The sequence below is a fragment of the Erinaceus europaeus genome, chromosome 7 (assembly GCF_950295315.1).
Source record: "Erinaceus europaeus chromosome 7, mEriEur2.1, whole genome shotgun sequence".
Lineage (NCBI taxonomy): Eukaryota > Metazoa > Chordata > Mammalia > Eulipotyphla > Erinaceidae > Erinaceus > Erinaceus europaeus.
The window spans coordinates 114,118,036-114,127,943 of NC_080168.1; the positions used below are offsets into that span (position 1 = coordinate 114,118,036).

At 50.5% G+C, this 9,908-nt stretch overlaps 1 protein-coding gene across 1 annotated transcript in view; it reads right to left on the minus strand.

Moving 5' to 3' along the window:
- ATF1 (activating transcription factor 1) overlaps positions 1–7,991 on the minus strand; it is a 49,440-nt gene extending 41,449 nt beyond the window's left edge. The window contains exon 1 of the mRNA XM_016190578.2: positions 7,721–7,991. The gene's annotated coding sequence lies outside the window, so the exon portion shown is untranslated. The remainder of the gene's footprint in view (positions 1–7,720) is intronic.
- Positions 7,992–9,908: the final 1,917 nt, after the last annotated feature.

The following is a 9,908-nucleotide window of genomic DNA, read 5'->3' on the forward strand; positions in this document are numbered from 1 at the left end:
CCTCTAAATCTCTGTACTGTCAATCAATCAATAAAAGTTAAGAAAAAAAATGGTCACCAGGAGTGGTGAATTCATCATGCAGACACCAGCCCAGCAATAACCCTGTGTGTGTGGGGGGGGGGGGGAAGAAAAGAAAAAAAAGAATAGAGCTAGAAAAATGACAACACCGATGCTTCCTTTAGTGACATGGGAGCCAGGTTATGCATATGACAAAAAACCTGGGTTATGCATATGACAAAGCAAACACACTATCCAAGTGAGCTATTCTGCCAGCCCACTGAAGACTTGAATGTCGAGAGGGCTGGGCAGTAGCCAGCGGGGAGTGCGCAAGGATCCTAATTCTAGGCCCCGCTCCCTACCTGCGGGGGGGGGGGGGGGGTCGCTTCACAAGCAGTGAAGCAGGTCTACAGATGTCTCTTTCTCTCTCCGTCTTCTCCTCCTCTCTCGATTTTTCTCTGTCCTATCCAACAACAACCATGGCAACAACGGCGATAAACAGCAAGGGCAACAAAAGGGGAAACGGCCTCCAGGAGCGGTGGGTTCACAGTGCAGGCACTGAGCCCAGCAGTAACCCTGGAGGCAAACAAATTTTTAAAAATTAAGAAAGGGCAGAGGGTAGGTAGCATAATGGTTATGCAAAGAGGCTAGACTCTCAGGCCTGAGGCTCCAAAGTCCCAGGTTCAAGTTCCTGTACCACCATAAGCCAGAGCTGAGCAGTGCTCTGGTAAAAATAAATAAATAAATAAAATTTAAAAAAGAACTTTAATGTCTGAGGCTTGGAGGTACCAGGTTCAATCCCTGGCATCACCATAAACCAGAGCTAAATTAAAAATTAATAAATAAATAATAAAAGTAAGTGTTGGTAAGGATGTGGACAATGGGTACCTTAATGCGCTGTTTTAAGTAAAATGATACAGCTACTCAGAATATTAAAAATACTGCCGAGGCAGTAAATAAAGCATTGGATTCTCAAGCATGAGGTCCCAAGTTCAATCCCCGGCAGCACATGTACCAGAGTGATATCTGGTTCTGGTTCTTTCTCTTTTTTTTTCATTAATAAAATCTTTTTTAAAAATTAAAAATACCAGGAGTCGGGCTGTAGCGCAGCGGGTTAAGCGCAGGTGGCGAAAAGCGCAAGGACCGGCATAAGGATCCCGGTTCGAACCCCGGCTCCCCACCTGCAGGGGAGTCGCTTCACAGGCGGTGAAGCAGGTCTGCAGGTGTCTGTCTTTCTCTCCCCCTCTCTGTCTTCCCCTCCTCTCTCCATTTCTCTCTGTCCTATCCAACAACGACAACAACAATAATAACTACAACAATAAAACAACAAGGGCAACAAAAGGGAATAAATAAATAGAATTAAAAAAATAAAAAATAAAAATAAATTAAAAATACCACTTTTGGGTACAGATAAACACTCAAAGTAAGATCCCACTGTGGGCCATCCTAAGGTAAAGGCATCCCAGTGTTCACTGGATTACTGGCTAAGCAAAAATGGTACAGGAAGCCGGGCAGTGGTACTCAGGGTTGAGTGCACACATTACCAAGTGCAAAGACCAGGGTCTGAGGCCCTGCTCCCCACCTGCAGGTTAATCAAAAACCATTTTCATGCCTAAAGTTCTTTTAACTGCAGGTTCAATTCCCAGCACCACTCATAAGCCAGAGTTGAGCAGTATTCCAGTAAACACACACACACATATATATGAAACAGCATAATAGTTATGCAAAAGACTTTCAAGCCTTAACCTCCAAGGTTTCAGGTTCAATCCCCAGTCCTACCATAAGCCAGAGCTGAGCAGTGCTCTCTGGTCAGTCTCTCTCTTTCATAAAAAGAAAAAAAACTTTTAAAAAAATCTTTATTTACTGGATAGAGACAGCCAGAAATCAAGTGAGTGATAGATAGGGAGAGAGACAGAGACACTTGCAGCACTACCTCACCACTCGCAAAGCTTTCCTCCTGCAGGTAGGACCAGGGGCTCAAACCCGTGCCCTTGTGCATTGTAATAACATGCGCTCAACCAGGTGTGCCACCACCCGGCCCCTAAAAAGTTTAAAAAAATATATTTTAAAAATTACTAGCATCTCAAGGAGAAAGCATAATGGTTATGCAAAAAGACTTTCATGCATAAGGCTACAAAGGTCCCTAGTTCAAACCCCAACTCAACCATAAGCAGGGCAGTGACTAGACGTTTTACATTTAATTCCCCAGTAGAGGTGTTTGTTAGCTGTCTTCTCTGTTTTTATCATCTTCCAGATCTCAGTGTTTTCTTTAGCCTATGTTTTCATATGTAAAATATCTCACTGTGCCTACCTTGTCATGTGCAAAATGACCCATGTTTGAGCCTGGTTCCTGCCACAATGAAAGCAAGTTTATGTTACCCTGTCTCCCTCCCACCCCTCCACCCCGTCTGTTTCTCTGAAAAATACAGCCAGAAGCAGTAAAGCCCTGGTGGTGATGATGATGATAATAGTAATCATTGTAATCACCTCATAAATGAAGAATTAGAGCAATGAATTTACAAGTATGAGGTCCTGAGTTTGATCTCTGGCATGACATGCATGGGCCAGGGTAACGATCTGGTTCTCTCCTTATCACATACAAATCTTTAATAGGAAAAAAAAAACGGGAGACAGCATAATGTTTATGCAAAGAGACTCTCATGCCTAGGGCTCCAAAGTTCTGGGTTCAGTCCCCTGTACCAACATAAACAAGCACTGAAAAGTGCTCTGGTAACAATAAATAAACAAACAAAAAGGAAAAAAAATCACCTCAAACATAAAATGTTTAGCTTTTTCAGGGCCACAGAGATAGCTCACCAGGTCCGGTGCCTGCATGGTTAGGCATGCAACCCCAGGACCCCAGTTTTAAGCCCCAGGACCTTGTGGGAGGGGAGTCGCTGAGGCTGTGGTGTCTCCTCCTCTATCTGGAGGGTTGAGTGTCGTGGAATGGTGAAATCACGCCCACGAGGCCCCAGTTTTCCACAATATACACCCCCACACTTTACTTTCTTCCACAACAGCTCCACTTCTCCAGGTGGGCCTTCCCCCCCCTTCCCTTTTCCAATACAGAGAGAAATAGAACAACGGAAGGACACTCTAAAGAAACACTGCAAAGAAAGAAAAACTTTATACAAGGCACTAAATTAAGACATTTTTTAATATTTCCTCTCCTGGATTCCATTTTTGACATGCAAAAATTGAGGTTTTCAGGGGCCAGGTGGGGGTGTAGTGGATAATGTAATTAGATTCTCAAACATGAGGTCTTGAGTTCAATCAGAGTGATGTCTGGTTCTTTCTCTCCTACCTTTCTCGTGTGTGTGTGTGTGTGTGTGTGTGTGTGTGTGTCTACACACACACACACACACATATGATCTTAGAAGATTTTCAGGGACCAGGTGGTGGTGTAGTAGATAATGTAATTAGATTCTCAAACATGAGGTCTTGAGTTCAATCAGTGATGTCTGGTTCTCTCTCTCCTTTCTCGTGTGTGTGTGTGTGTGTGTGTGTGTGTGTGTGTGTGTGTGTGTGTATACACACACACATATGATCTTAGAAGATTTTCAGGGGCCAGGTGGGGGTGCACCTGGTTGAGGGCATTCATCATGCAGAAGCACCTGGCTTCAATCCTCTGGTGCCCACCTGCAGGGGGAAGTTTCACGAGTGGTGTGGTGCTACAGGTGTTTCTCTTTCTCTCTCCCTATCTCCCTCCCCCCCTTCCATCTAATTTTGTCTCCATCCAATAAAAGTTAAAAAAAAAAAAACTGAGGGGGTCCAGGCAGCGGAGCACCCGATAATACAATTACCATGCACAAGGACTGGGGTTTGAGCCGCAGCTCTCCACCTGCAGAGGACACTTCCCTAGCCGTGAAGCAGGTCTCCTCTCTCTCTCTCCCATTCTTTTTTTTTTTTGGCCTTCAAAGTTACTGCTGGGGCTCGGTGCCAGAACTACGAATCCACTGCTCCTGGAGGCTATTTTTCCCATTTTGTTGCCCTTGTGGTTGTTATTATTGTTATAGCTGCTGCTGTTGTTGGATAGGACAGAGAGAAATCGGAGAGGAGGGGAAGACAGAAGAGAAAAAGACACTTGCAGACCTGCTTCACCACTTGCAAGTGACTTCCCTGCAGGTGGGGAGCCGGGGGCTCGAACCGGGATCCTTAGGCTAGCCCTTACGCTTTGCGCCACAGGCACTTAACCCGCTGTGCTACCGCCCAACCTCCCCCAACTCCCTCCTACCTCTCCCCCTACAATTTCTGTCTTATCTAATAAAAATGGGGGGGGGGGGATGGCCACTGGGAATGACAGGTTTGTAGTGCTGGCAATGAGCCCTATCGATAACCCTGGTGGCAATAAAATAGTAAGAGAACTGAGGCTTTCAGCCTTGAGAGTGACACGCTGGATAAAGCAATGGACTCTCAGAATGAGGTACTGAGTTCAATTCCCAGCATTGCCTGTTCCAGAGTGATGCTCCAGTTCCCTCTTCTCTATCTTAAGCTCTCATAAAAAAAGAAAAAACTCACAAAACTGTCATAACTATGTGTATCATAGTAAAAAAACACAGAGACAAGATCTGAAGCCAGGAATGTTTTAATCTAAAGTCCATCTTTTATTCTACACTGTTCTTCCAGGAATACCTCACTGTCCACCTAGCAAACTCCTCTTCTCCCAAATATCATGTTTCCAAGTACTGCAGGTTCCTTTTTTTTTTTTTTTTTCCTCCAGGGTTATCAATGGGGCTTGGTGCTGGCACTATGAATCCCCCCCCCCCCATTTTATTGGATAGGACAGAGAGAAATTGAGGGGAGAGGAAGATAGGAAGAAAGAAAGACACCTGTAGACCTGCCTCACCACTTGTGAATTGAGCCCGCTGCAGGTGGGGTGCGGGGGCTGGAACCCCGGTCCTTGCACTTAGCACTCAACCAGGTGCGCCGCCTCCAGGGGCCTCCTTTCATGCCTCCGCTACCTTGCGGATACATCTGAGGTTACTTGACACTCAAGTGCTTTCACCATCAGACCTATTTTCCCAGCAGGCTCTCAACTCCGCAGTCGTAATAAATACCAACACAGTATAGTACAGCAGATGCCCCCTATATATATATATATATATATATATATATATATATATGCACACACACATATACATTTATTACTTTTAATGAACTGTTCAGCTTTAGCTCATGGTGGTGCTGGGGACTGAACCTGGGACCTGAGCCTCTGACATGAAAGTCTTTGGCAGAACCATTATGCTGTCTCCCCGCCCTTACATAGCATTCTCATTTGGCGCAGTCTGGATTCCTCACGTGCAGGATGCAGGATCACGGTAAGCTTAAGGGCCAGGAGTCTCTTGCTCAACATTTCCACAACTGAGCTTGTTATCTTCCCTCAAAATTGCTCCTATTAGTCATACTGGATTTTTGTCAGATGTTCAAATGTGCCTGCCTTGCTTTCTCTGACTTTAAGGCTTTCAAAGATGCAATTTCCTCAGTCAGAAACACTATTCCCTTTCACTACAGGTGGCTTATTCCTAAGAGTTGTTCCTGCAGGCAAACTTCCCCAAGCCTGGTACAGAAACTCTAATATCCCCACAGCACCCCTCCCCAATCTCCTGGTACTCGTCACAGTACTGAATGGAAGTTCTGGGTAGTCAGACCACATCCTGTTCCCAAAGCAGCCTGGCAGCCTGCACGTTCATTACTGAATCCATCAGTGTGTCTAGGTGGGCTTACCACTGAAAACTGACAGGTGCAATAGCTAAAGACATCTTTAGCAGCCCAGGAGGCGACACAGTGGATCAAGCGCCGGACTCTGAATCATGAGGTCCCAAGTTTGATTCCTGGCACTCACGTGTGCCAGTGATGCTCTGGTGTGCCTGTGTGTGTGTGCCCCCTCTTTCTCCGTTCTTATAATTATAAATAGGGTGGTGGCACACCTGGTAGAATGTATACATTACCATCAGCAAGGACCTGAGTTCAAGCACTGTCCCCACCAGCGGTGTGTGTGCGTGTGTTCACAAACAGTGTTACAGTTAGAAAGAGGGGGAAAAGGGGGGTATGTGGGAGAGAGGGAGACCAGGAACGGTGGAGCTGTACTGCATGCGTGGAGGCCCAATGGGAACTCCAGCGACAAAATAAAGTATCCGAGGGTGTGGAGCGACAGCATTACGGTCAAGCAAAAAACGTTGATGTCCCAGTCTCCAAAGTCCCAGAGCTGAGCAGTGCTCTGATTAAAAAAAAAAAAAAAAAAGGGGGGCCAGGCGATGGTGCAACTGGCTAAGCACGCATACCACAGTACAAAAGGACCGAGGTTCAAGCCCCAGGTCCCCACCTGCAGGGAGGACGAGGTCTGCGGGTGTCTCCTGTTTCTCTCCCTCCCTCCCTCCCTCCACTCTCAATGTGTCTACTGAATAATTAATAAAAAGGATTAAAAAGCCTAGCATTAAAAAGAGATAAAGTGGTCTGGGTTCCTGGTGGTGCAGGGAATAAACGCACTGGAATCTCAAGCATAAGATTCCCGAGTTCAGTCCCCGGCAGCACATGTGTACCACAGTGATGTCTGGTTCTAGCTTCCTCATTAATAAATAAAAACCGTAATAATAAAAATAAAATAGGCTTTGTGTGGTCTGGGAGGTGGCGTAGTGGATACAGCGTTGGATTCTCAAGCATGAGGTCCTGAGTTCAATTCCTAGCAGCACATGTATCAGAATGATGTCTGGTCCTCTCTTTCTCCTTCTATCTTCCCGAAAAATAAATAAAATCTTTAAAGTAAATAAATAAGACAGAAGAGCCAGGACTTGCACAACCAGGCTCGAGCCTCAGGACTCCGGTCTCGCTCCCTCTCGCGAGAAGTGGGCCAAGTCTTTCAGGACGAGGCCCGGCACCCACGGGTGTGCAGGGGCGCCGGCGGCTGGCCTGCGGGTGGGCGTCCAGCCCGAGGCTCCGGAGTCCCAGGTTCAATCCCCGCACCACCAGGAACCAGAGCCGAGGCAGTGCTCTAAGAAAAATTAACAAAATTACAACAGTCATAATCAGGTTCACAGGGCAGGTCGCATTTTAATACAGCCGCTTAAGCCCTTAGGAGACGTGGCTCGGGGGGCACGGACACACCCTTTCTCTCGCCGACCAAGGGCCGAGCTACGCGGGGAAGCTCCGGAGACCATCGACAGCCCGCGGCTCCTCCAGAGTCGACGTCACGGGCCACCGGCTGTCCGCCGCCACCGCCGCGGGTTCGAGCCCGGAGCCGGCGCGTCCCCGCCCGCTGAGGCCGCGGCCCCTCACCGCCCCGGGGCCGGCTGCTGGCGCCCCGGACGGCGGGGCTTCCCCCCGGTGCTAAGCGGCCTCGGCCCGGCCCGCCCCGCGCGGAAGCCTGGGCCTCCCGGGGTCCCCAACCCGCGCCGAGCCCTCGGGCCGCGGAGATGCGGCTTCGGAAGCCCGAGCTGCGCGGGGGCCGCGGGGACGGCGGCGGCGGCGGGGAGGACCGGCCGGGGCCCGCCGACAGACAGCGGACGGCGCGAAGCACAGCGCGACGGCCGGAAGTGCGCGCGCCGGGCACCGGCGGGTGGCCCCTCCCCCTTCCGCCGCGCCCCTCCCCCACCGCGCCGCGCCGCGCCGCGCCGCGCGACCCCCGACACGGCGCGTGACTTGTCCCGACGTCCCCGCCCGAGCCGCGTCCCCGCGTCCTCCCCCTGCCGGGGACACGGAGCACGTCCCACCCCCGCCCCTCGCTTACCTGTGGCTGCCGCGGTGCCGCTGTCCGGGGCGGGAACTTCCACTCCCCCCTCCCTGGCGGATCCAAACTCACCCCCGCTTCCCCACCCCCTCACGCGGCGTGGGACGTGCCCCCCCCCTCTCTCTCTCGGCTCAGGCGGGAAGGGGAGACTCAGTGTTACTTAACAGCCAGCTGTCCTAAGCCACCGTTTCCCCGGCAGTCACAGCCGCGGCCGGCGGCATGATCTACAGCAGGCCGGGGGCGGGGGAGGCCAGGGGGGCAAAACTGAGTGAGTGAGTGAGCGTGGAGGGGGGAGTTAAGGCGGCGCCTCCGTGCGGGCCGACGTTGCGTCATCACGTCGTGCACGTGACTGCCGCCATCTTGGGCCGCGTCTCCCGGGAAAGGCGTTCGTGAAGGTTATGGAAGGCGGCTGGTGGACGAGGCGTTCGGCGCGGAAGCACGGGCTCCCGGGGGTCCCGAGTGGCATTTCCCCTGCCGGAGTGACGCCCCCAGCCTCTCGCCCCCTCTTCTGTGTTAAATAAGTTTTAAATAGGAAAGAAAAGCTGGTGGAAGTGGTCTGTGGTTTCTCTCCATCAGGGTCTTCCCTTTACCCAGTTGTTTTTTTAAAAGAATTTTATTTATTTTGCCTCCAGGGTTATAGCTGGGGCTTGGCCGGTGCTGGCGCTACGAATGCACTGCTCCTGGAGGCCATTTCCCCATTTTTGTTGCTGCTGCTGCTGCTGCTGCTATTTTAATAGGACAGAGAGAGATGGAGAGAGGAGGGGAGGACAGAGAGGGGGAGAGAAAGATAGACACCTGCAGACCTGCTTCGCCGCCTGTGAAGCGCCTCCCCTGCAGGTGGGGAGCCGGGGCTCGAACCGGGATCCTCACGCCGGTCCTTGTGCTTAACCCGCTGCGCGACCGCCCGGCCCCGCTCGCTCCTTTTCTCTTTCGCTTTTCTTTCTGCGTGAGACGGAAACCCCGCTGTCCCCACAGACTCCGCGTGCTCCTGCTTGCCAGCCTCCACGGCGGCCGTCAGTGCTGTTGACGTGGTGCTGCGAGATGGGGACGAACCCAGGTTATTCCGTCACCCACAGAGTCCCTTGGTGGTAGTCTTGATGCTCCCGTGTGGTGCCAGGAGTCAAGCCCAAGGCCTGACTCTACCCAAGAGCCATTTACCAGGCTCCTCTCTATATATTTTTTTTAAATCATTTTTTAAAAAATTGCCACCAAGGTTAGTTGGGCCTCGGTGTGAGTGCTACGAATCCACTGCTCCCATGGCCTTTTTGCGATTTTATTTGATAAATTGAGAGGGAGAAAGATCTGCCTCCTCACTGATGAAGTGTCCCCCCCTGCAGGTGAGGAGTGGGGGCTTGAACCTGGGCCCTTGCATATGGTAATCTGTGCTTAGCCAGGTGTGCCGCGCGGGGCCCCGCTCCCATCCCTGTATTACGTGAAAGAACAAACACACACATACGAGAGAGAAAGACTGAGCGACCCAGAGCGTCTGACACCTGCAATGCCAAGGGATCAAATTCAGGTGCTCCTGCTTGCGAGTCAGTGATTGACTGACTGCACAATCCTCGAGGCCGTGCATCCAGTTTCTCGAGCTCAGGAGGTGGAAGAACAAGTCAAGTATTACTCTAGAAGCTGAAAGCATTTGAAGGGGGTTGGGAACGGTGAGGTGGTTCAATGTGTAGGGGTCAGGTCTTGGATTCAACCCCTGGCCCCACCTGAGAGTGTCAAGGGGATTCCATAGACTTGTGCTTTGGTGTCTCTGCATCTAAAACTGTTAGAATAAAACTTCCGGTGCAGAAGGTGGTACAGTGGGTTAAGTGTTGGACTGTCAAGAATGAGGTGCTGGATTCAATCCCTAGCAACACACAGGCTGCAATGAAGGACTGGTGTGCGCTCCCTCTCCTGCTAATCAACAACTTTAAAAAGAAAAAGAACGGGTGGCTGCAGATGTAATCCAACGGCAGAGCACAGGACTTGCACACGAGGTCCTGGCTTGGATCGCCACTCCTGTAGATGCCAGAGCTCTGCTCTGGTTCTCTCCTTTCTTTTGCTCATACAATGATTATAATAAAACCTTACCAGAAGGTGGTTCAGTTGTATCATGCCTATGGATTTATTCTGGGTTTATTTTCCAGCACATTAAAAAATTCAAATGTGGGCTGAGGGTAGATAACATGATGGTTATGCAAAG